This window comes from Vicugna pacos, unplaced genomic scaffold, assembly GCF_048564905.1.
Source record: "Vicugna pacos unplaced genomic scaffold, VicPac4 scaffold_19, whole genome shotgun sequence".
Taxonomy (NCBI): Eukaryota; Metazoa; Chordata; class Mammalia; order Artiodactyla; family Camelidae; genus Vicugna; species Vicugna pacos.
The window spans coordinates 72577914-72600301 of record NW_027328740.1 but is presented as its reverse complement, the minus strand read 5'-3'; the positions used below and the strand labels follow the sequence as shown (position 1 = coordinate 72600301).

At 37.4% G+C, this 22388-nt stretch overlaps 1 long non-coding RNA gene across 2 annotated transcripts; it reads right to left on the bottom strand.

Moving 5' to 3' along the window:
- Positions 1-261: 261 nt before the first annotated feature.
- Positions 262-2737, bottom strand: LOC140693539 (uncharacterized). Of its 2 annotated transcripts, XR_012069307.1 has the most exons (4): positions 2615-2737; positions 1699-1748; positions 1057-1211; positions 262-420 (listed from the first exon to the last, which is right to left on the bottom strand). It is a non-coding gene; the product is annotated as an uncharacterized lncRNA (long non-coding RNA). The 2 variants fall into 2 exon arrangements; XR_012069306.1 differs by lacking the exon at positions 2615-2737 and having other exon boundaries at positions 1699-1967.
- Positions 2738-22388: the final 19651 nt, after the last annotated feature.

The following is a 22388-nucleotide window of genomic DNA, read 5'->3' as shown; positions in this document are numbered from 1 at the left end:
TGAAGCAGCCGCAACTGTGCCCGTGCTTCTAGGCAGGTATCCAAAATCGCCTCGACAAGGTGTCAAACATTTGTGCCCATGCCCTCATCAACAGACATGTATTAAAGACAAATGGAAACATATAAAAGGCCAATACCCTTGCTGGGTACACCGTCCAAAGAACAAAATCTCAGTTTGACAACTGGCCATCTCGGTTCCATGGGATTCATTCTTGGAGAACCTTAAAAACCACTCTTCTGTCCTCAAGAATTGCTGCATATTTGTCCTATCTTTGGCTCAGGGATGGAGCACGTTCAAGTGAACTTTAATGTCTGCACAGATTTGACTGTCTTTTTCCAGGTTCACTTGTCCATTCCAAAGAGGCTTGAGCTATGTCCATCTTCCGTAAGATCTATTCCCTCCAGTGACAGCTCATTGAGCCTGCAATTAAAAGCCAAGTGAACAAGACTGTCCTCAGCTAAAAAGTTCACCCACCCTTCACTGTTTTCTTAATCTCCTCTCCTGGCTAATTGCAACAGACTAACACCTCCCTCCACCAAGATACCCAACTATGTCATTTTTCTCCCCAAAGAGAAAATAAGGTCCATAAAAGAGGAGACAACTCCATAGTCACCTCTGAATTCTTAGCATATAGTAATGTCAATAAATACAACTCAGATTATTGTTAGTTTCCTTTAAAACCTTTCTGGTTATTTGAATGAGACCTTGGAAGAGAGGTGTTTGCTGTCCAGTATCTTGATCCACAAGACTCTGGAGGCCTTTTTCGGAATAGCTGTTCACTGATTCATTCAAAACACAACTTATCAATCAAGGAGTAGCTGTGCTTTTCTGCCAGGAGTTTGTGGTCACTCTCATGCCAGAACAGCTTTAAACTATATCCTTAATTTGGATTTGTTATTTTTCCCCTCTTCCACCAAAATTGACTTTTCTTACTTTCTTGTCTTGAGGAATTTTTTTTTCCTATTTCACCCTTTAGTAAAGCAAGATTCTCAGGATGGGCTTGGCCCATTTTATGATCACCCATCCAACTCCTAGTGTGAGAGGTCTGGGGCTCACCTGCTTCCCTCCTGTCAAGGCAACTGAAAATCAGTTCAGGAGCCAACCAGCACACCACGGCTTCTAACGCTCACGTATCTCTCAGAAACCCTGCTTTCTCGTTTGTCTTGGCTTCTGAGAATTTTCCCTCACTTTCTTGACAATGAGTTGTGCAGCTTGAAAGATGAGGAAGGAAGGTTTTATTTCTCAATTAGCGTTTTAAGGAACTTGTGTAATGAAGGTTTTCAGGAGTTTCTAGAACCCTCCATTGCCGAGACAGAAAACACACTAGACATTTTCTAAATTTAGTTCTCATGTGCATTTTTTCTTTGCTTTTTTTTTTAACTGCTAACAGACATTTTTTAATTAAAAATAAATAAGGCCCCAAAAAGAATAGAACACTGAAGGGGCAAACAAATTAACGGGCAAAGACAGAAAAATGATAACTACTCTACAAAGTTAATATAATACATACACTATGTATCAGATCAGCAATTCTCAGTAACAGCTAATTGAAACATGACCATGAGGTAAAATTTCTCTCCTGTCAGGACATGGCCAACAGAAAATACAATTAAACCAACAAACTAATATCCTAAGTCTGGCGAGGTACAGAAGGCTACAAGCTAAATGTGTCTTATTCTAGAAAAGAGGGAGTCTCACCAGCTCTTTTCTGTGGAGCCTGAGCCCACGGGAGGACGGTGAAGTGAGCTCTGTAAGTACACAATTAGCAAAGTGAGTGATGAATAAATAGACGTGAGCTTTGATGACAGGGATAATACTACTATTCGTTTGTCCTTTAAAGTATGACTTCACGTTCAGTGATCAATACTTCAGCGTCCTTAGGAGTTGAGATTTTAGGAAAATGCACAACCTGGGCCCAGATCTCCTCTTTAAGCTCGTGACACTGCAGTTAGTTGTCTCAAAGGCAGCTCCAACTCCACATGCAAAGAGTTGACTTCACGGTGTTCCTCCCATAGCCGTCCTTACCAGGGCCCCTGGTCGGGGGGTAAGGTCTCCCTGCGTCTCCCAACTCAGGCCCATCACTCACAGATGTGAATGGACCCCTCCTTCAGGGACCAGATATCCTCAGACTCCGAGTCCCACTACCCTCAACTGACCTACCAGATACTCACTGGCACTCACTCAGCACTGACTCTCTGCTGGAGACCACACTGCACACTGCACAGTGTATCTCACTGGATCTCCACAATAGTCCTGGGAATTGGGTACATCACTGCTTCAATTGATTAGATAAATTGTTTCACTTCCTTGCGTGCGTCATTCAAACTGACACGGCTACTAAGCCACAAGCCTGGGCCTGAAAACCACTTGAAAATTGGACACTGCTACACCTCGCAGCCACCCTACTCTGACTCATCACATCATCTCCTGCCAAGCCTTCTAAATGTTTCCAAACATTCTAGAAGACAAATATGAACTATGAGAGCACCCCACTCTCCTACTTAAAATCTGTCAATGATGGTTCACTCCCCTTAGGAGAAAGCCCAACCAGGCCTGAGCACAGCCTAAGGCCCCAGCATCCGCTTTCCCTGCACGGCCGCGCCGCCTCACCCACCACGCAGCTCTACACGTGCCGTGTCTAGGACAGGGATGCTGACTCCGCACAACCCAGGGCTTGTCTCACTCGAACAATGATCACCTTCTTCAGTGTTCATCTTCTTCATTGCTGACTCTCACAAAAATGTTTTCTCATAATGAATCAATATCTTTTTCCTTACAACTGCCCATCATTAATAATGAGCTCCTCCCAAAAGAGAGAAGACCTAATTCTCAGTCTCCTTATCTGTAAAGTGAGAATAACAAGGAAATATGTGAGGTTTCAAGAGAAATAATATTCATGTGAGGCTGAGGGTCAATTCCATCATACAGTAAGCATTCAATATGTGCTTACTTAATATTAATAAGAATATATTGCATTCTAGCAACCTTCAATCAATGTTTTATGACTTTGTCCAACAGACTACTGACAAACTGTTGGACGAACCACTTTGAGCAGATCAGCACAAGCATACTGGGAGAGGTAAGTGCTGACTCCAGTTACAGCTGCAGCCACCCAGCACTACGGGGCGGGGGCAGTTTGCTCAAACTCTTACATGTTGCTTGAGCATTTAGTTCTCATTATAGAATAAAGACAGTTGTTCTTTAGTCAAAGCTCCTGAAACATAAATCTTCAAAGATTGATGCAAATTAGGTTTCAAGTACAACACTCTCACTAGAATTTATTTGAAAATTATAGTCTTAGCTACTCCGCACATCAAAAGGGCATAATCTTAATGTATCTGACTAAATACACTGAAAGGGTTGTTTAAAAGTAATTAAGAAGAAGCCATTCAGAATAAGCTCTCAGTATCATCTGCACAAAGACCCACCCAAGGGTCTCATTTCTCACTTCCACATAGGTGTTTTCAAGTAGCTTACCTTGGGTCTTGGTTTCTTATAACACGGGGCGGGGAATAGTTGTGGATAGATTTATGTAGCAAATATATACCAAGGGTATTTGTTGTGAAGGAATTCTACAAATAAGAAGATTGATACATAGTCCCACCCATAAGAAATTCAGCCTTTCCATTTACAACAGCATTAAAAATAAAGTGAGAGATACATTTAACAAAAATTTACAAGATTTGTACATTGAACTTTTTGAAGTATCACCAGAATAAATTTTAAAAGATCTACATATATGGAAGACATCCCATTTTCATGGAATGATTGACAATATTATTAAAAATGTTAAGAATCCTCAAAGTGAACTATATATTCAGTGGAATCCCTATCAAAATTCCAGCTGACTTCTATGCAAAATTGAAAAACTGATCCCAAAATTCACATGGACGTGCAAGGGGCCCAGGACAGCAAAAACAACCTTGAAAAAGAAGAGTAAAGTTGGAGGACTCACTTTAAAGTGTACTAAAATGCTATAGTACTAAGTCAGTATGATACTGGCATAAGTTTGGATAAATAAGTCTAAGAGACACAATAAAAACCCACGGGGAAAAACTTACATTTACAGACACTTTTCCACTAGGGGGCCAAAAACACTCCATTGAAAGAATAGTCTATTCAACTAATGGTTCAGGGACAGCTGGGTATCTGCAGGCAAAAGAATCAATCTGGAATCTGAACACCCATATTTTATATAACAAATAAAATTAATTGAAAATAGATCACAGACAGAAATGTAAAAATTAAACCTATAAACTTTCTAAAAGAAGACACAGTATAAATCTTTGTGGGCCTAGGATAGGCTTTGGTTTCCTAGATACAAAACCAAGAGCACAAGTGATAGAAGGAAAAAGCAGATAAACTGGACTTCATCAAAACTAAAACCTTTTTCTTACAAAGGACATCATCAAGAAAGTGAAATGACAGGGGAAAAGGGTATCTCAAGTCAGAGAGTGCGTGCTTTGCAAAAAAATAAAATAAATCTTTACATCAAACTACCTCCCTTGTAAAGAAATTGTTTTAATGTTTAAAAAAATATAGTTAAAGGACAATGTGCAGAATAGAAGAAAAATTTTGCAAAGCATGTATCTAATAAGAGAGTAGTATCCAGGATATATAACGAATGCTTACAACTGAACAATACAAAAAAATACACCCAATTTTTAAATTTACCACGAATTTAAATAGATATACAAATGGCCAATAATCATATGAAAAGATGCTCAGCATCACTAGGGAAGTCAAAAACAAAATGAGATCTCATTTTACACCCACTAGGATGGTTATAACCAAAACATGGACAATAACAAATGTCGTTCAGGAGGCAGAGAAACCTCATATGCCGCCAGGGGAAAGGAACAATGTTGCAGCTTCTTTGGAGAAGTCTGGTATTTCCTCAAAAGCTTAGAGTTATATGTCTCAGCAATTCCACTCCTACATATAGAGTCATCTCTCAATATCCTTGGGGGGTTGGTTTCAGGAACCCCACACCCTGGATACCATAATCCAAGGATGTTCGAGTCCCTTTACAATCAACCATCTGGATTCATGTAGTGGAAACTACAGATATGGCGGGGCAAATGTACAGCCAACAGAATGAAAACATATTCTCATAAAAAATTTCACATCAATATTCATAGCAGTATCATTCAGAGTAGCCAAAAGTTACTAACAATATCCATCCATCAATGAACGGATAAACAAAATTACCAAGAATAGGCCCACAAACTTTTGGTCATTGAAACTTTGACAAAGGAGGTGAGAACATACAATGGAGTAAAGACAGCCTCTTCAGCAAATGGTGTAGGGAAAACTTAACAGCTGCATGTAAATCATTGAAGTTAGACTACTCCCTCACAGAATATACAAAAATGAATACAAAATGTGTTAAAGACTTAAACATGTAGACAAGACACTATAAACCTCTTAGAAGCAACCATAGGCAAAACATCTGACATACATCTCAGCAATGTTTTCCTAGAGCAGTCTACTCAAGCAATAGAAAAACAACCAAAAATATACAAGAGGGATCTAATTAAACTTACAAACATTTGCACAGCTATGGAAACAGTAAGCAAAACAAAAAGACAACCAACCTATGGAATGGGAGAAAATATTTACAATAAATGAAACTGCTAGGGGCTTAATTCCCAGAATATGTAAACAGCTTTTACACTTAATAAGAAAGAAAAACAAACAATTCAATTCAAAAATTGGCAGAAGTCCTAAAGAAACATTTCTCCAATGAAGACGTACAAACGGCCAGTAGCCACATAAAAAATATTCAATATCATTATCAGAGAAATGCAAATCAAAACTGCAATCAAGTATCACCTCTCACCAGTCAGAATAGCCATCATTCAGAAGTTCACTGACAATAAATAATGGAAAGTCTGCGGAGAATTGGGAACACACCTACACTGTGGTGGGGATACAGTTTGGTGGAGCCATTGTGGAAAAGTGTATAGATGTTCCTCTAAAGACATAAAATTGACCTCCCAGATGACCCAGCAATCCCACTCCTGGGCATATATCCAGAAGGAACCCTAATTGAAAAAGACACCTACACCCCAATGTACACAGCAGCACTATTTACAATATCAAGACATGGAAGCAACTGAAATGTCCACTGAGAGATGACTGGATAAAGAGGTTGTAGCATATTTGTCCAATAGACTACTATTCAGCCATAAAATAATAATAAAATAATGACATTGGCAGCAACATCAATGGACCTGGAGAATGTCATTCTAAGTGAAGTAAGCCAGAAAGAGAAAGGAAAATACCACATGAGATTGCTCACATGTGGACTCTAAAAAAAAAAATAGAAAGAAACAAAAAAATAAACTTATCTACAGAACAGAAACAGACACAGAGACATAGAAACCAAACTATGGTTACCAGTGGGGAGAGGGTGTGGGAAGGAATAAACTGGGAGTTCAAGATTTGCAGATACTGAGTATGTAAAGAATAAACAGCAAGTTTATACTGTATAGCACAGGAGAATATATTTAATATCTTATAGTAACTTATGTTTAAAAAGAGGATGAAAATGAATACAGGTAGGTTCCTATTTAGCTGAAGTGTTGTGCTGTACACAAGAAACTAACACAAAATTATAAACTAACAAGACTTCAATGAAAATATTTTTAAATAGACCAAAAATGAAAACAAAGGAAAAGGATATTATCAAGCAAAAAGAATAAAGTACTGATTCAGGCTACAATTATGGATGAACCTTGAAACTTTATGCTAAAATAAGCCAGACACAGAAAGCCAAATAGTGCCCTTTAAAGTGAACTGTATCTAAGCGTTTATTGTACTACTCCTGTAAATTTTCCAGAGGTTTGAAATCTATCAATATCAAAATAAAATGTATTATGCATTAAAAACTTAAAACGCTTCCTCACAGGAGGGCTTTAATTATTAAATGCAGAAACGCATATAAAGCTCTTGGAAAAACAATTTGCACGTCCACACACAGTCACTGCTGTCACTGCCACTCAGAGGGTGGTGACAGCGCTGATGAGAGCTGCCTCCACTCGCTCCCCTGCAGAAAGGAGTGAAGGCCTGAGCTCTGACAGGCAGGGTGAGCGTGAACCTGAGTCATACACAGCCACGTTCCAGACTCTGCGTTACCCAACTTTCTTATACAAACTGCAACATGTAATGTAAACACGCTAGAGGGATGTATCTTACAACACAGGGAATACAGACAATGTTTTACAGTAACTATAAATGGAGCATCTATTGTACACCTGAAACTAATATCATATTTTAAATCAGCTATATTTTTATGAAAAATTAAAAAATATTTTTAAAATGCTATCACTTTAATATTCAATTCGGTTTTTAAGTTACTACTAAACAGCTCAGAATGTATAAAAGCATTTAATTGTGCTGTTTGCTTACATATTTATTTACATTCAGCCTCTTGCTAAAAGAGAATTTAAACAATTCTGTTAAACACAGCTTAACAACCATAACAACAAAAGGCAAAACGGAGAGTGAAGAGAAAATGGAGATTCAATACTTAAATGAAACCAGGGGGAAGTAAACTCATAAAAATGGATTCCATGAAGTCAGGGCAAGTGTTAAGGCTGACTAGAAATTCAGCTGTAGGATTCTTGGCAGCGAAACCAAAAAGAAAAGATGATGGGGCGGGTGGTAGAGCGTGTGCTTAGCGTGCACGGGGTCCTGGGTTGAAGCCCCAGGGCTTCCACTAACAGGTAAATACATCTAATTAACTGCCCCCCTAAAAGATCACCAAAGAAAAGAAAAAGAGAAATTTCTTTCCCAAAGAACCCTGATATTAAATTTGGATTAAATATTAAAAAAAAGAAAAAAAGAAAAATTCAAAAGATAAGTGACACTGAAGGAAAACCACAGCTGGCCTAACAAGCTAAGTCACAAATCAAAGTGTGACAAGTGTCGGTTTCCTGATCTAAGTTTTGCTGGGCTACCTGGTAAATCTGAAGTTTAGTGTCAGTTTACTGGGCTAATAAGCTAACCCGAAAATCCAAGGTCAACAGTTGTCAGTAACGTGATCTGTTCCAAATTGATAAGCTTCAGTGTACTGATTCCTTGCTTTTTGTTGTTTGAGCCTTATTGGGTATTAGCCCCATACTTGTAATTAACCCTATAAAACCTCATGTGCACGTCTTGGAGGTGCTCAGAGCTTTGGAAAAGAAACCCCTCTGAGCCCGCCAGCGTAATAAATCTCAGTACTCCAACCCTCTGTGTGATTCTTATTTCTTGGCTGGCCTTTTGTTTCCATAACAACACAAGCGATAATGCCCGTGAGATAAATCTGGGGAGGCTGCTGGTAAGTCGCCATGTCTCACGTGGGAAAATCTGAAACATCCTTCTCACCACTCAGAGTCATCATAAGCCCACACCACACCTCCTGCCGTTAAATGCAGGAGCACGGTTAGGGCCCGGCCTTTGCTGTCTTTGTGTCATCACAGTGATACAGGATGGAAGGGGGAAGAGCACAGCCATTCAAGGAAGGCCGCAGCAATTGACATCAAAATGGTGAAGGATTCAACCCCCAATAGGCCTTGAGGCTCAGGATGAAGAGATTTAACTTCTAGCAGATCTTGAGATTCAGTAAACATCCATTGTAATAGTAACCTGGTGAATAACATGCCCCAGGCACCATGGCAGTCCCAATGATAGCCACAAAAGGTCAAAGGGTGGGAAATGGCCAACTCCCTGGGAATCCTAGCCCCTTGCCCTAAGGCTGGTCCTTTTACTTATTAGCATATGAAACCACCAAGCCCAAGAAAACAAGCAACACAGCGCCACCTCGCGGTCACCACTCTCTGTCCCTCTTTGGAGAAGACAGACCTTCTGTCTGTGGGGTGTGTACCTACTTCTAATCTGTGCATGAAACCCCCACACCTCGTGACGTTTCTCTTGCATTTCAATGTATCTGTCTGAATATATATACCTTTACTCAACACTGGCTTGCTCTTGAATTCTTTACTGCATGAAGTCAAAGAACAAAATCTGGTGGGGCACATCCCAGGGGCTCAACGAAAGCCTGGGACACAGCCCTTCTCATGCCCAACGTTTTTTATTCTTGTATCAACAGGACTGGGCTGTGAAGTGACGTCTGAGGCCCCAGCTAAGGGACAGAACCAGCTTCCAGGGTTCCAATTTGCGGGCAGCCTCTCCCCCAGCTTGGGCCTTGGGGTCTGCCCGGTTCTCTGTGTTTCTCTGTTGTGCTGACTCCCCAGCCATACAGCGTACTCCTAGGCCTGTCCCCACAAAACCCTTCTCTCCAAAATACAAGCACATCATGTCACAATCCTCTTGTTCAACCAGGAAATGTTCAGCCCACTTTTTTCCTCCCCAATAAATTACCCAACTGTCCTCCCTCCCATCACATCACTTCTTTCTTTGTGAGAACTCTGCACTCGCCACACCCCATCATGAACACAGGTGTCTTGCTGGCTGTGACCGAGATGTTTCTTTCTCACACAGCAAGCGTCCTTTCACTTTCCCCTTGTTACCTTAAAAAAGCCTTTCCTGAGTCACCCACCCCTCTGATTATGAACTCACAATGTGCTGAAGTTGCAGTCACTATGTGCATACATCCCAGTTTTGGCTAGGTTTCCATCACAAGATCTTCATTAAGGAGCTGCATCAAGAAGTTATACAGGGTATTCTTACATCAGAGTGGAGGAACCTGCAAAAAATTTAAACGGCTTTGAAGAGAGTGTTAACCAGGGACAGAGATGTCGCGGGTCCTAGTCAAAAGTGTCATGAGGAAAAATGTTCTCCCAAGGCTCAGAGTGGCTTCTGAACACAGAATCCTCAGGGAGGAGGTGACAGGCAGTGATTAGGGTGGGTGATACAGGTTACGCTCCCCCAGCTGGGGAAGAATAGGTTTTTTTCTTGTTTTCCAAACAATTTCTTACTATCTTTTTCTCTTATTGCCACATACCATTTCCTACGAATTAAGCATATCAATGTCAGTCACTTGGGCCACTTGGGAGAAGCTACACGATGCCATTCACAGGGATGGGGCATGACAGCCACACCAGTCTAGGTTGAAAGACCAGTGGGGGTATTTGCAAGGTAATCACGGGCATGCAACAAACTCCCCAGCTTCAATGACCTCATCTCAAAGCTGGGGTCAATAAAACTACCAAGCAAATTGCGTGAAGATTATGGCCAATGTTTACTAGGTAAGTGCCCGTGAAAGCTGCCGCTTAATGGGGAATGAGTACGATCAATGAGGCCCTGTCTACCTGCCCACATGCGCCCTGCCTTCCTGCCTTGCTGCAACAGCAGAACTTGTTTAGCTGAGATGAACACCCCCAGAGCAGCCCAGACGGGAAAGCTCCCAGCTCTGCACGGCGAGACGTGTTCCTTTCCTTCTCAGAGCTGATCACAGTTTGCTGTCGTCTGTTTTTATGTTTATCCCTTTTGTAACTCCCTCTCCTCTGGAGTTTTTGCTCAAGCAGCACAGGGCCAGGTGTGTCTTGGGTCCTGCCGGATATTCTGGGCAGGGAAACAGCCAACTCCATATCTGGCTCTGGTGCTGAACGGAGAGAGCAGAAGGCCCAGGGGCCCATGCTGAACTGAGGCCCCTGCACCCAAAATTATGGTCTGACCTTGGGCAAATTACACAGTCTTCTTTACCCTGAGATTCCTCATCTGTCCATGAAAATAACTGCCCATGTCACACAGAGTTACAAGTATTAAAGGAAATCAACAAATTCACAACCTAGCCAAGGGGCTACAAGTGCATCCTCAACAGACAAATGCTGCCTTTACGGCTCTGACGCACGCTAAGCGGGGCGGCCCCACACAGTGAACACTGCTAAGTGCCAGGGTGTTAAATGCTTCATGTGTGCTATAATACTCTTTAGATCTTACAACAATCCCAGGAAGAAATGAATATTATCATGCCCATTTCACAGATTCACCAACAGGTTGAGAGTATGCATTCTATTCCAAGGTCCTATGGTGAAGAAATGGCAATTTAAACCGGAATCTGGGCCCAGGCCTTGGCTCCATCTCTCTCCCATCCACCTGACCACTTGCCTATGAATTCCACCTGTCCAATATAAAAGTTTGCAGCCGGCCATCTCTTAAAAGCAATGTGTGCCACCGTTTGTCAATGTTGTTTAATTACCATAAACTGTTCTCAGAAACCACTACAGTAAAGAAAGTTGGACTTAAGGAATTCTGCATTGCGTTCTCCTGCAATGTGCAGGATCCCTTTCCTACACCTCCAAATCCAAGTGTATGCTTCCTCCGTGTTTATGTTTGCACACGGCTTATTAAAGCAGAAGGTATCTGCAGTAATTCCATCTCGGTTGCTTTCCAAGTTTGCAGATTATCCATATTCGGTCTGTGAACGAAAATACTACAATGTGAATGAGAATACTGCAACCATGTCAGTAAACAAAGAATACTGATACCAAGTCATTAAAGGCTTCCGCCACTCCCCGGCGAGGACAGGCCTGCAGGCCAGCCACTGCAGCAACTCACAATGGTGCCCTCTGAGCAGACTCAGAATAAGAAAGGACAGGATACTGGCCCGTGATAGCTAGGTGCTTGTCTAAAAAATGAATACAGTGAGTCCTAATATTTGCTTCCTCCCATTCATACAAAATCACTAAATTCTTGAACTTGAGATACCTGGCTTTCTTTAGATAACAAGTAATCTTTTATTGTTCCAACAACCTGGTCTTTGTTGTAAAGCTCCTATATATCCTAGCTCTTCCTCAACCTCTTGGGAGCAGTCCCTCAGAGAGTTCTGAGAGACGGTCATCCTGGCTCGAGTCCTCCCGCCAAATGAAACATAACTCTTAACTTTTAGGCTGCACGTTTATTTCAGTCAACAGTTTTGGACACCATGAAGCACCACAGCAGATTTCTCTCCACCTGAACTCTCCAAGTAACCAGAGCCTTGGTACCAGCAGTGGCCCTTTGTGCTCATCCGCCTCCTCGGGGGGTCCAGATGAATTTGGCTGAGTCTCTCCTGGTTCTCAGATCTCACATATTGGTTGATGATCCTAAGTTTTATCTGGCGGTGTATCCAGGTACGTGGCCCTCCAGTTGAAAGAAACTGAGGTGAATTACCCACCCAGTGGAGACATCCCGAGTGGGTCCAAGTTGAAGGACACTGGGTTCAGGACTGAGTGGTTAGGTAAGAGGCTGGTCTAATGTTTTCCTCAATTTGGTTACCTCCATTGAATTTTTCAGGATAAAAGTAAAACTCTTATGAGGAAACTTTCAACTCCAAATTTTGGACCATCCTCCTGGCTGGTAACAGCATTCTCGGGTGACAGGGAATCTTCCAGGAGTGGTAGACACAAAGACTTCATGCCACAGAGTTGTCCCTGTGGGAAATCTTACTAGCAAATTTATTCTGAGAACCCGACCTTACAATGGGGAATAGAACTTTCAAAAAAAAAAAAAGAACAGAAAAGAAAAGAAAAAGAAATGACAGATTGCCAGTCTCCAAGTAAAACCCCAGCCAGATTTATGTACATACAAAACTTACAACATTAATCGGGAATAAGAAAAAAAAAAACTCACTCTGGAAATAACCAGGCCTGATAAAAACATTTTTTGGCATTCTGAACTTATAAAAACAAAATCCCCTTTAGTGGGAACTTGGATTTCTCTTCCTGTGTCCTTGAAATGTAAACGTTTTATCTTTCTCTGGATGTTTTAAGTGTGTGCATGTAAGTATATATATGTTTAGTTTAGTTTTTAAAGGAAACCTTGGACTCTGCCATACAAAAGGTTCAAGTATTGTGTACATACGGTGGCCACGCAAATAAATTGGGATTCTAAGCAATTCTTTGATTGTACCAATTTTCAGATATTTTGCCATCTTAAACTTTGTTGCATCAGCCTGGACCACAAAGGCTTTAAGCTTTTGGAGAGTAAACCTTTGAATTTTATTTAGGCAACACCCCGACTCTCATGTGGAAGGGCCTCTTCATCTTATTGGTTTAAAATCACTATATATATATATATATATATATATATATATATATATATATATATATATATTTATTTATATATATATAAATTGATGGCCATATGATGGATTTTTTAATTTGGAAAAACTTTTTAATTGGTGAAAGTTTAAAGAGATCTCATTATAAACGGCTGTTTTATTGGTACCTATTAAAATAAAGTTTAAATGCAGAAAAATATATCTAATGGTTAACCTAAGAACTCAGATATAAAAATATAACTGGTTTGAAAAGCTACATTTTTGTTTTTCCTTTCTGATAAATGTTTCTAGAGATGCTAATAAAAACTTAGTATAATTAATGTTAATTAGGTTGAATAACTGGAAAAAGGATTGTAAAAATGTCAAAAAAACAGATAAGTGGCTTATCCCAAAAGGATAAATATTTTTATATGGTTATTTTGAATGAGATAAATAAAATGGACATTTTTGGATTTACATACAGGGTTTTGATACTACACTACGTAAAGTTAAAAAAAAAGGGCCAAAGAGTTCACCTACTCCCCCCCAACATTAAAGTTCAAACAAGTCCGTTTTATTTACCACAGTTTAAAATATATTTATATGTAGACTGAAATACTTGATCAAGGATTGGGACAACAGACCAATTAATGAAATTAAAAATCGAGAAGGGCCTAAGCTCTTTGGCTGAAACTTGGGCATCCTAGAGACTTCTATAAAATTATATACAATGTACACCCACAAAAAAAAGGTTTCTGTCACTCCTTCTAGAAATAAGAATTATTGATTAAACTTAATAAATATAAAAATTAAAGGTATAAGATTTAATAAAATTGAGAGAAAAGTTTGTGAAATTGGTATATTTAGATGGTCTTTATATAAACCTTTTGCTTATGTTGTGGGATAGATATGTTTCAGTGGAAAAACGCTTCCCCTTCTTGGTATTATAAGGCTGGGCACATGTCTATCCCTCTGAAAATATTAATTGAACAAATTAAAGGAAACCAATATAGTTACTTGAGACGTCCAATATAACGTAAATCTAAAAAGTAATTTGAGTAGCTAAAAAAAAAAATATAGGTTTACCCTGGGTTTAACTTATAACTCAAGGAAAAGAGACCTTAATAAATGTCTTATGCAAGCTTTGGAAGACAAAATAAAGAAAACCTTAGTTTTAAAACATGGAATTCTTTGTTTACAGCTCTTCTCACTGATACAAAAATGCCAATTAAGGAGATAAAATTGGGTCTGGGTGACAGAGCATTTATCTGGGGACCTGGAAGAGAGTGTCTTTGTCTTGCAGATCAGAAATATAAATACAACAAACAGTGACCTAGGACTGAGCCTAATTAGCTCAACGAAATAAAACTTGAGGCCATGAAATTTTTGGCATTTTAGAACTCAGAACTCTGACGGGTCCTTCAGACTTTGTGAGGAAATTTTAATTATCTGTTTCATAAATAGTAAGCCTTAGTGATTTGAGCAAGCAAATTCAGCTTACTCCAACTATTATTATAAATATAAGTAAGTTTTAAAGTGAAGCTATGAGATCTCTAGCTTTTGTCTGTTTATAAGCCTGCATACAGATTATAGAAGTGAGATATTTCTACTGCTAAAAAAAAAAAATTTCGAAGTCAAAGAGCTCTGCTTAATTGATGTAAAAATATAAGAGCTTAAAAATTAAGTATTTTTAAAATAAAAACTTAACAAATTGACTTTCAGTGTCATGTGAATTGGAAAATATTCAATATTAAGGTAATATTTGATATTGTTTAGTTTAAGTATGTTCTAATAAATATAGACATCTTTAAAATCATCCATCTTAACTATAATAGCTTTACTGTACCTAGGTTTAATGAAAGTCAAATAAGATCCTGTTATATCTGTTGCAGATTTGTCAAAAAAAAAATAACAGTAATGTGCTGTGGTAAAATTTTAAGTAAATTAAATGCAAATGAGATGAGAGCTTTGGGTAAATATTTAAAATATATTTTTAAAATGTATGCTTAAAATAATCTCTAAATGTTTGATATCTTTAAATTCTAGAGTTGTGCTAAATTAAGTTAAATGACAAGATTTTATTAAATATCTATGCCATTTTCAGATAAAATAAGATTGAAAGATGAATTACTTAACATTTAACTTCCTCTTACAGTGAAACTAAAGGTGTTTAGAAATATTAATAAATGGTTGGTGTCACACAGAAATAGTCTCTATTAGTAAGGGAATGATCTCAGTATCCTAGGAAAGTAATATAAATGCGTAAAGGAAGATGTAAGAATGGAATAATACTTTGTTAATGAAAAATAGTGACTTTCTCCTGAAGCTGGTTACCTCTGAATGGAAGACAAAATAAGGGACACACTAATATAAGTATAGAAAGCTGTGGAAGGCTTGTGGAAAAGGAACCCTGAGGAAAGTTTTGTACGTGGTCAGAATTGGCTAAGTTTAGAATCAAATTGGGCAACGTAAATGAATCTTAGAAGTTAGCTGGAACAAGATTAGATTTGGTTTTCTCTCTGTTAAGAGGAAAAAATTTTCTTAAAATATTAATCCACCTTCAGTAACAGATTGTAAAACTTCTTATACCACTTAGCTGATCTGTTCTGCCTTTACATTTGACATATTTTCTTGTTAATGAATTAGTACTACATTACAGTGATCTATATGTTTATCTGATCAAGTGTTCTGAAATCTTTCAAAAAGCTCCCCAAATATAAAATTCTAATTAATTAAATAAAAATTAATTTAATTAATTAAAATTCTTTTAATCTCCAGTTAAGTTTGGGATGCTACAGAAGGCCCCTGAAACATCCCAAAGAGAGATTTTTAACTATAAAGTTTCATTTGGCATTTTAAATAACATGGAATTGTCAAATGAATCATAAAACTTCTAAGGTTATATTGAATGAGAAATATTATTAATATAGGTATTGTAGAAATTATATGGACTCCCTAAAATTCTGGTTTATCTGAAATGTTACCAGTGATAATTATGGGTATAGTGAACAGGTTTCTTTATTGATTATAGTGTAACGGTGTTTAACCATGCTTTTAAATCTTTTGTCATTTATAGACAGTTAATTGTTTTCTTCTGATGGTTTTGCAAAATGCTTTCTCTTCAAGGAGATTTACTGATTTCTAATAAATTTCAAACTACAGCACTGAACTAAACTGGGTAAGACATTTTAAAGTTCTAATGAAAACTCTCATTAAAAGAATTAGTTACATGGGACTGATTAACCAGCTGAATATGGTTATAATTTTTGATATTGTTTGAAATACTACTGCCTTTTAACCTGTTTCCCAGACATAAAGAATCTCTTCTCCTTAAGCTAGTTATGGTTCACAGCAATTTGATAAATTATAACTATGTATACAGACTTGGAACAGTTATCTTTTCTCTCTATCTGATCCCTCAAAAGACTAAAAATACTTAGGTCCCCAGTGGCTCTATCAGACAAATTAGGGAGATCATCTCCTAAGAGATATAGGAGTATAAAGGTATTTTAAGGATTTTAAAGAGAAAAGAATTTACCTAAATCTGTAAGGCAAAAATCCATGAAAAGCCTTGACGTGGCTTTCTTGGCCTTAGAAAACCTTATTAACATTCTACCCTGAGACTCCGTATTAAAACTTCCAACACAGTCAATTTAAAAAGCCTATATGATCAAATAATCAGATTTAATTTGTAAAGAAATTAATCTTGATTTGGCTATATTTGAGAAAACTGAGGGTAACTTTAGAGAGAAAAAAATTATATTTTAGTCGATATTAAATTCTAGTTTTGTTAATTGAGGTCCATATTTACTAAGACACTTCCCAGATCATTCCTTGCTGTTATGTCACACTGCTGTACAGTTTAATTGAATTATGAAAAGAATACTCTAGGTTTGATTCTGAAGCTCAGTAATCTATCCTTGGGTAAAATTCCAATGCCCCATGACCTGCAGCCAGGGGATTATACATACTGCAACAGGCATGACTTAAAGAACTGTCTCCAACCTGAATGGAAAGACCCTTTTTCAGATACTCTTAACTAGACCATACACACCAAAGCTGAAGGAAACGGAGTCTCGGATTCATTTCCTATCTGAAACAGCCCCTGCAGTGCACTGGCTTATAGAGCGCTGCTCACCTTAAAACAATGCCCAAATGGAGAAAAAGCTTCCATACCAGGATGAGAAGAAGACGACATCTGAGCTAGACTGCTGACCCAAGACACCGGACCAGGACTGTATACCAATTACTTTGATAATTTCTCCAACCTTTGATTATGAACTACTCCAATTGTTAAGTTTATGATAAATTACCTATGTCTAGTACTTCTGTGTTACCTTGGTGGGTTTCCCTAATACAAGGCTCTAACTAGGTAGCCCTCAGAAACATTATTCTAAAAAGAAATTATAGTTCTCTTTAGGCCACTGTTGATCTTACAAGGTGGGAGATTTCAACTGGCCAATTAATACCTGCTCTGACCCTGACCATAAATATGAACTTTCTCATAGGATCAAACTCAGAAACACAAGCAAAATTTTAACCCAAAAATACAACTTCTCGACTATTAAATTCTTACTCGTGACTTTATTAACGTTACTAGCTGTATTACTTATATCCTGTCTATTTTATAAAATTGTTGTCTATTACATTTCCCAATGTGTAACTAGGCCCACAAGATTGATGATGGCTAAACATCTTGAAGAAACAGATAAAATTTATAACCCTGAATAAAATAAATATAATAGTGTGATTCTAGGTATGGGAATGAGCAAAGAAGGTTAAACACTTCCTGGATCATAATAGAGTAGTAAGACAGGTGATCCAGAGAACTTTTAGTATCAACAGGGCCTGATAAAAAAAACTAACACCTTGAATGGCAACTCAGAAGATTCTTCACCTGAACTAGGAATGAGCCATCCTAGCAATGTGGGACAAAATTGGTCATGAAATTTCTCTCAAAATATTGGTCGAATTTAGGACCAAGGGGGAACACTGTGAATGAAAATACTACAATGTGCATGAAAATACTGCAACCATGACAGTAAACAAAGAATGCTGAATCCGAGTCATCAGCGGCTGCTGCCAAACCCCAGCGAGTACATGCCTACAGCCCGGCCTCTCAGCCACTCACAGTGGTGCCCTCTGAGCAGACTCAGAGTAAGAAAGGACAGGATACTGGCCCTAGATAGCCAGGGGCTTGCCAAAGGAATGAATTCAATGACCCAAATGTTTGCTTCCCACCATACATAGAAAAGCAGTAAATACTTGAACTTGAGATATCTGGTTTTCTTTAGATAACAAGCAATATTTTATTGTTCCAATTACCTGATCTTTGTTGTAAAGATTATATTTATCCTAGCTCCTCCCCTACCTCTTGGGAGCAGTCCCTCAGAGTGATCTGAGAGGCTGTCATCCCGGCTCGAGTCCTCCCGCCAAATGAAACATAACTCTTAACTTTTAGGCTGCACGTTTATTTCAGTCAACAGTTTTGGACACCATGAAGCACCACAGCAGATTTCTCTCCACCTGAACTCTCCAAGTAACCAGAGCCTTGGTACCAGCAGTGGCCCTTTGTGCTCATCCGCCTCCTCGGGGGGTCCAGATGAATTTGGCTGAGTCTCTCCTGGTTCTCAGATCTCACATATTGGTTGATGATCCTAAGTTTTATCTGGCGGTGTATCCAGGTACGTGGCCCTCCAGTTGAAAGAAACTGAGGTGAATTACCCACCCAGTGGAGACATCCCGAGTGGGTCCAAGTTGAAAGACACTGGGTTCAGGACTGAGTGGTTAGGTAAGAGGCTGGTCTAATGTTTTCCTCAATTTGGTTACCTCCATTGAATTTTTCAGGATAAAAGTAAAACTCTTATGAGGAAACTTTCAACTCCAAATTTTGGACCATCCTCCTGGCTGGTAACAGCATTCTCGGGTGACAGGGAATCTTCCAGGAGTGGTAGACACAAAGACTTCATGCCACAGAGTTGTCCCTGTGGGAAATCTTACTAGCAAATTTATTCTGAGAACCCGACCTTACAATGGGGAATAGAACTTTCAAAAAAAAAATAAAGAACAGAAAAGAAAAGAAAAAGAAATGACAGATTGCCAGTCTCCAAGTAAAACCCCAGCCAGATTTATGTACATACAAAACTTACAACATTAATCGGGAATAAGAAAAAAAAAAACTCACTCTGGAAATAACCAGGCCTGATAAAAACATTTTTTGGCATTCTGAACTTATAAAAACAAAATCCCCTTTAGTGGGAACTTGGATTTCTCTTCCTGTGTCCTTGAAATGTAAACGTTTTATCTTTCTCTGGATGTTTTAAGTGTGTGCATGTAAGTATATATATGTTTAGTTTAGTTTTTAAAGGAAACCTTGGACTCTGCCATACAAAAGGTTCAAGTATTGTGTACATACGGTGGCCACGCAAATAAATTGGGATTCTAAGCAATTCTTTGATTGTACCAATTTTCAGACATTTTGCCATCTTAAACTTTGTTGCATCAGCCTGGACCACGAAGGCTTTAAGCTTTTGGAGAGTAAACCTTTGAATTTTATTTAGGCAACACCCCGACTCTCATGTGGAAGGGCCTCTTCATCTTATTGGTTTAAAATCACTATATATATATATATATATATATATATATTTATTTATATATATATAAATTGATGGCCATATGATGGATTTTTTAATTTGGAAAAACTTTTTAATTGGTGAAAGTTTAAAGAGATCTCATTATAAACGGCTGTTTTATTGGTACCTATTAAAATAAAGTTTAAATGCAGAAAAATATATCTAATGGTTAACCTAAGAACTCAGATATAAAAATATAACTGGTTTGAAAAGCTACATTTTTGTTTTTCCTTTCTGATAAATGTTTCTAGAGATGCTAATAAAAACTTAGTATAATTAATGTTAATTAGGTTGAATAACTGGAAAAAGGATTGTAAAAATGTCAAAAAAACAGATAAGTGGCTTATCCCAAAAGGATAAATATTTTTATATGGTTATTTTGAATGAGATAAATAAAATGGACATTTTTGGATTTACATACAGGGTTTTGATACTACACTACGTAAAGTTAAAAAAAAAGGGCCAAAGAGTTCACCTACTCCCCCCCAACATTAAAGTTCAAACAAGTCCGTTTTATTTACCACAGTTTAAAATATATTTATATGTAGACTGAAATACTTGATCAAGGATTGGGACAACAGACCAATTAATGAAATTAAAAATCGAGAAGGGCCTAAGCTCTTTGGCTGAAACTTGGGCATCCTAGAGACTTCTATAAAATTATATACAATGTACACCCACAAAAAAAAGGTTTCTGTCACTCCTTCTAGAAATAAGAATTATTGATTAAACTTAATAAATATAAAAATTAAAGGTATAAGATTTAATAAAATTGAGAGAAAAGTTTGTGAAATTGGTATATTTAGATGGTCTTTATATAAACCTTTTGCTTATGTTGTGGGATAGATATGTTTCAGTGGAAAAACGCTTCCCCTTCTTGGTATTATAAGGCTGGGCACATGTCTATCCCTCTGAAAATATTAATTGAACAAATTAAAGGAAACCAATATAGTTACTTGAGACGTCCAATATAACGTAAATCTAAAAAGTAATTTGAGTAGCTAAAAAAAAAAATATAGGTTTACCCTGGGTTTAACTTATAACTCAAGGAAAAGAGACCTTAATAAATGTCTTATGCAAGCTTTGGAAGACAAAATAAAGAAAACCTTAGTTTTAAAACATGGAATTCTTTGTTTACAGCTCTTCTCACTGATACAAAAATGCCAATTAAGGAGATAAAATTGGGTCTGGGTGACAGAGCATTTATCTGGGGACCTGGAAGAGAGTGTCTTTGTCTTGCAGATCAGAAATATAAATACAACAAACAGTGACCTAGGACTGAGCCTAATTAGCTCAACGAAATAAAACTTGAGGCCATGAAATTTTTGGCATTTTAGAACTCAGAACTCTGACGGGTCCTTCAGACTTTGTGAGGAAATTTTAATTATCTGTTTCATAAATAGTAAGCCTTAGTGATTTGAGCAAGCAAATTCAGCTTACTCCAACTATTATTATAAATATAAGTAAGTTTTAAAGTGAAGCTATGAGATCTCTAGCTTTTGTCTGTTTATAAGCCTGCATACAGATTATAGAAGTGAGATATTTCTACTGCTAAAAAAAAAAAATTTCGAAGTCAAAGAGCTCTGCTTAATTGATGTAAAAATATAAGAGCTTAAAAATTAAGTATTTTTAAAATAAAAACTTAACAAATTGACTTTCAGTGTCATGTGAATTGGAAAATATTCAATATTAAGGTAATATTTGATATTGTTTAGTTTAAGTATGTTCTAATAAATATAGACATCTTTAAAATCATCCATCTTAACTATAATAGCTTTACTGTACCTAGGTTTAATGAAAGTCAAATAAGATCCTGTTATATCTGTTGCAGATTTGTCAAAAAAAAAATAACAGTAATGTGCTGTGGTAAAATTTTAAGTAAATTAAATGCAAATGAGATGAGAGCTTTGGGTAAATATTTAAAATATATTTTTAAAATGTATGCTTAAAATAATCTCTAAATGTTTGATATCTTTAAATTCTAGAGTTGTGCTAAATTAAGTTAAATGACAAGATTTTATTAAATATCTATGCCATTTTCAGATAAAATAAGATTGAAAGATGAATTACTTAACATTTAACTTCCTCTTACAGTGAAACTAAAGGTGTTTAGAAATATTAATAAATGGTTGGTGTCACACAGAAATAGTCTCTATTAGTAAGGGAATGATCTCAGTATCCTAGGAAAGTAATATAAATGCGTAAAGGAAGATGTAAGAATGGAATAATACTTTGTTAATGAAAAATAGTGACTTTCTCCTGAAGCTGGTTACCTCTGAATGGAAGACAAAATAAGGGACACACTAATATAAGTATAGAAAGCTGTGGAAGGCTTGTGGAAAAGGAACCCTGAGGAAAGTTTTGTACGTGGTCAGAATTGGCTAAGTTTAGAATCAAATTGGGCAACGTAAATGAATCTTAGAAGTTAGCTGGAACAAGATTAGATTTGGTTTTCTCTCTGTTAAGAGGAAAAAATTTTCTTAAAATATTAATCCACCTTCAGTAACAGATTGTAAAACTTCTTATACCACTTAGCTGATCTGTTCTGCCTTTACATTTGACATATTTTCTTGTTAATGAATTAGTACTACATTACAGTGATCTATATGTTTATCTGATCAAGTGTTCTGAAATCTTTCAAAAAGCTCCCCAAATATAAAATTCTAATTAATTAAATAAAAATTAATTTAATTAATTAAAATTCTTTTAATCTCCAGTTAAGTTTGGGATGCTACAGAAGGCCCCTGAAACATCCCAAAGAGAGATTTTTAACTATAAAGTTTCAT